The following is a 5776-nucleotide window of genomic DNA, read 5'->3' on the forward strand; positions in this document are numbered from 1 at the left end:
ACAAGATCACGGGGGCGGTTCTACTCAAAGGTGCGTGTGAAAATGGTGTTTACACTCTCCCGGATTTATTGGTGCAAGCTTCTCCAAAAATGGTTGCCAATGTGCATGAGCGAACCTCAATCAATGGGTGGCACAAGCGTCTTGGACATCCCTCTAAAAAAAATAGTTCATCACCTTGTTAAGAATTTTTCTCTTCCAATAATACAAGAAGAACATAGTTCTCATCTTTATACCTCTTATTCTATTACTAAAGACCACAAACAACCATTTCGGACCAATAGCCTTCAAAGCTATGCACCTCTTGATTTAATTTATACGGATGTTTAGGGTCCCTCAAATACAATTGGTATTGATGGATCACGGTATTATTTGATTTTGGTTGAACATTTTACAAAGTATATTTGGTTTTAGCCAATGGAAACCAAATCTCAAGTAAGCATGATATTTCCTCAATTTAAACATCTCGTTGAAAATCAATTCCAATCAAAAATCAAATGTATCTACTTGGATAATGGTGGTGAATTTGTTGCCTTAAAAAAATATTTTTCTATACATGACATAAGTCATTACACCACAGTTCCTCACACACCACAACAAAATGGTGTATCCGAGCGTCGTCATCGTCATTTGGTAGAAACAGGTCTTACCCTTTTACATGATGCTTCTTTACCTCTCTCATATTGGCCTCATGCCTTTTCAACGGCTACTTACCTCATCAACAGACAGCCAACCCCTCTCCTACATAACAAATCCCTTTTTGAAGCATTATTTCATCAGCCCCCCAACTATCTTAAACTAAAAAAATTCGGGTGTCTATGTTTTCCTCTCACCAAGCCCTATAACACACATAAGTTGCAGCCTAAGGCAACACCATGTTTGTTTGTGGGCTATTCTCCAACCTAGAATGCGTATAAATGTCTTAATCCACAAGCCAATAAACTATATTTATCTAGGCACGTTCTGTTTGACGAAAGTCAAACCCATCATCTCCTCCATTCAGTCAAAACACAGGTACCAGCCATGTCCATTTCGCCTGCACCACCTGTGTCGCTCACACTTTTGCCGCAACCACCCCAGTGCCAACGAGAGGTAACGCCATTTTTGTCTCATCTCTAGGTAATTGCCTCGACTCCTATTCTTCTCCTTTTCGAGATATGCAATCCCTAAATTCATGCCCTAATTCCTCTCAATCACATGACCACTTTCACTCTAACTCAAATTCACACACCAATCCACTTTCAAAACCCATGGCTGTCCATGATGACCATCACAGTGACCCTCCACTGCCTCCTTCTCACCGCGTCCACACCATGACCACTCGGTCAATGAATAACATTCATAAGCCCAAACAGTTCAACTCCGTGACCAAACACCCACTCCCATCAACCATTGAACCAACATGTGTGGGCCAAGCACTTCATGAACCTCACTAGAGACATCATATGTGAGATGAACTTATTGCTCTCATGCGTCATGGCACTTGGGATCTTGTTTCCCCGTCCAAAAATTGTAATCTTGTTGGGTGCAAATGGGTATTCCGTGTGAAATGAAATTCAGATGGTTCAGTTGACCGATTCAAAGCGAGGCTTGTCGCTAAAGGATTTAATCAACGAAAAGGGTTAGATTACAAAGAAACCTTCAGCCCAGTTGTAAAACCTAGAACCATTAGGACTGTCTTGACAGTGCATGGTTGTAATGCAGGGTGGTCATTAAGACAGTTAGATATTAACAACGCTTTTTTGCATGGTGACTTGACTGAGACTATGTATATGACACAACCACCAGGATTCAAAGATTTCAACAAGCCAAATCATGTGTGCATGTTAAGTAAAGCTATCTATGGCCTTAAACAAGCCCCAAGAGCTTGGTATTCAGCTCTTAAACTGACAATTATGGGTCTTGGTTTTCAAAATTCCAAAGCTGACGCATCTCTTTTTATCTATTGTCAGAAATCTATCATATGCTATTTATTAGTATATGTGGATGATTTGGTTATCACTGGCAATAATCTGTGCTTTGTGTCTTAGATTGTTGCACAACTTGGTAATTGGTTTTCCTTAAAGGACATGGGACAACTCAACTTTTTCTTGGGAATGAAGGTTATTTCTATGAAATCTAGGCTTTTTTTTTTTATCTCAACATAAATATATTCAAGACCTATTGTCCAAAACCAATATGATTGGTGCTAAAGATGTCTCAACCCCATTGTCCACCACCACATCCCTCAAATTGGTTGATGGTACTTCATCTACCAACAGTACAAAGTTCGAAGTGTCATTGGTGTCCTTCAATACCTGTCCCTCACTAGACCGAATATCTCATTCTCTGTAAATAAACTTTCTCAGTTTATGCATAAGCCTATGGTGACACATTGGATAGCTGCAAAGCGACTTCTTCGCTATTTAAAGCACACTATATTTCATGGACTTCACATAAAAAAAAAAAAAATCCAGCTTTGAACTCATTACATATTCTGATGCGGATTGGGCGGGCAACTATGATGATCGGACCTCCACCTTCGCATATATCTCATTTCTTGGTGTCAATCCTATCTCTTGGAGTTCAAAGAAGCAAAGGGCAGTGGCACGTTCATCCACTAAAGCAGAATATAGAGCCCTTGCCAATGCAGCCTCCGAGACATCATGGCTTTTCTCATTATTCAAGGAATTAGGTCTGCCTTTATCTAGACAACCCAAGCTGCTTTGTGATAATTTGGGTGCAACTCACCTCAATTTTAATCCAGTCTAGCACTCTCGAATGAAACACATTTAGATTGACCTTCATTTTGTCCGAGATATGGTTCAAAGTGGCATTCTAAATGTTCATCATGTTAACACCTAGGACCAGCTGGCTGATCTTCTCACAAAAGGCTTCTCACGCCAAATGACATAAATTTTAAGGGACAAGATTGGCTTAGCTAATGGCAGCTCCATCTTGCGGGGGCATATAACGGAAGCATCCTCAAATCAAGGAAACCCCTCAAATCAAGCAACAAAAATGACTGCAGATTTTTAGCCTTCATTCAAGGATGTAACAACCCTTATTTTCCTTGTAACTGATAACCTTAATTCTAGGAAACTTACTTAGAATAGCCCTTGTTAACATGTATTTATTTTTTCTCATACAATCTCTTGTTATGGTGTAATATTTTTCAAACAGAGTAGTCATACATTATTGAGAAATTCTCAAACTTCATCACTAATGTTATTGAATTTTATGACTTTCTAATACCAATTTAATTTGTTTTTGAGTTTTAAATTATTTTTTAAAATTAATCAATTTTTAGTATCAAGTATAGTGTGATTAGGAATTTATTTGTTTAATAAAGAATTTTTTAAAAATGTGTGATTTAATAAAATGTTGTGAAAATTTTAGGTGTGGTATATATATATATATATAAGTCATAATAATAATAATAATAATAATAATAATTTCAATATAAAATACAAAAAAAATTTAAGATTTGTTTTAAATTAACAATGATTTTTAAAAACCATTTAAAAAAAAAAATAGAGGTATTAAAATTCTTTGCTATTTCAATTTTTAAAGTAATTAAACACATAATTTTTATATAAGAATTATTATATTTTATATACAATTTACCATTATTTTCTATTTTTTAAAACTAAAAAAATACAAAAATTATATTCAAACACGTTCTAATTAATTACTTGAATTTGCATTATATTTATGTTGAAAAACAGGAAACACTAAGCAAACCACGGTTTACACTATGGGTTGTATGTCCTTTTTATTTTTTTGCCTTTTGTTTTTTTGAAGATTATACTAAAATATCTCAATACCAAGGATGACTTCTTTAATCAAACAACTGATTATTAGATACAAGGACTGATGGATGATTCTTGCTGGTCGAATGGTTTTTTGTCCATTATATTGACAAATTTACCCCTTTTGCTTCCTTTCCCTTCACGATGGGTATATACCATTGCTCACAGTGGAATAAAGTGAAGACAACTTAATCCTTGTCTACAGGCAAGTAGATCAAGGCTGGACCTACCTTATTTTGTCTGAACTGAAAGTTCTCATACACTTGGTTCTATTTTAGGTCTCATTCCCTCTACAGTTTCTTCACAGAAATTACACTCATGATTGATTGGAGTACACCCTTTTTTCTTTTGCGAGGTTTAGATAAATATCACCATCAATATCTTAGGCCGGGTTGGAATCTACAGCTTATGTTTTGATCAAATCGACATGAGAAATCTGTATAGATGCAGGGAGCTAACGACACTAGATTTTGGAACAATTCAAAGAAGTATTAATGAGAAATTTGGAACTTCTTCCCCTAGCTTCCCCTTCTAGTGATCTCCAGTTCTTATCAGCTTCCAAACCAAGGAGCATGCAGGGTTTCACCAAGGAATGCCTGGTTTTTTCCCTGCAGATGAAATCTAGCCATGCTTTTCTAAATCATTCTCTACTGAAAATAACATGCTAATGTTTTTTCTTTATTCTGATATTTAGTACTGTAAGCAATTCCTTTTAGGAATTTGGATATTTGAGGATGACAATTTAAACAAATTACAGAAAGAAAGCAAAAAAAAAAAAGAAAAGAAAAATATGGAAATCCTGGAAACTAGACACAGGGAGTCCTTTATAATCGATACTTATTCTAGTACTTTATAAATTCCAATGGGAATGAACCAAACAAAGGTCCAGGAAAAATGGAAAAGAAAATTTCTTAGCAAGTTTCTATTCAATTGTTAAGATTAGAGTGACTTGCTCCTGTCACTTCATTCCATGATTGAGTGATTCTAAGGTGCGTCTTCCTCAGTACCTTTGCTACCAGCCTACCAGCCTACGTGAACGATGATAAGAATATGAATTAACCATGATATATTATAACATGTAAAAGGAAAATGAAGCAAACCACAAAGTAAGTTGTTTGGTAGCAGTACGGAGTTACTTTGCTGGCAGTAGCTTTTTGGTAGAATGACAAAGTCTACATAGCTTAGCATGAGAAGAAGAGGGTGAAACAGAGCCTCGGATGCTTGCCAGTTATGGCCAGTTAAACCTTAATGCCTTGCTGCAGCTGCCGGCAAGTCATCCTTGGCTCAATTCCACACTTTTATTCTTCATGCAAAGCTCTTAAGACAGAAGAACACAGCATGAAGCACCTCAACTTTTGAATTTTCCACTCATACAAAATGTTAGGGAGCTACTAATTTCATGACATATACACGTGTATCTAACTTCTCTAATCTGCGTGTTTTGCTTCACAGCATGGTTGACATTTATAAATAGAGAAATTGAGGCATGTAATGCTGTTATCCTAGTTATTCCCTGTTTGACCAAACTATCAAAAAGGCAACTGTTTGCTATGCCACTTATGGGGAATCGGCCATATTCTCATACATCCATACCCTCTTATACAAGAGATAAGGATCCCTTGGTATATAGCATAAAGGGGGCATTGGCAGCTGATTGGAGTGCTAGACTTGTGCAAGGGAATCAAATTAATCTTTTACCTATCACAAAGAGGGAGAAAAAGAGAATGACCATGCTTGGAATTTGATCTGCATGTCAATGTGGGTTAGTTGTTAAAATTTTAGAGATTGACTCATAATAGGAACTGGCCACATGCAAGTTGAAGCATAAAATGATGGGAAGAGGTGAGCCTAGTGTTCTTTTCTGCATCTTTATTACATGGTATTCTCTCTGTATATTCTCTATGTCAATTTGGCCCAGTTGATTAATCTTCCTTGAAATAGCAACTATGAGCTTGTAAATTAAGACTCTAGAAGAGAACAGTTGGTTG

Source organism: Vitis riparia, chromosome 11, assembly GCF_004353265.1.
Source record: "Vitis riparia cultivar Riparia Gloire de Montpellier isolate 1030 chromosome 11, EGFV_Vit.rip_1.0, whole genome shotgun sequence".
In the NCBI taxonomy this organism is placed as follows: domain Eukaryota; kingdom Viridiplantae; phylum Streptophyta; class Magnoliopsida; order Vitales; family Vitaceae; genus Vitis; species Vitis riparia.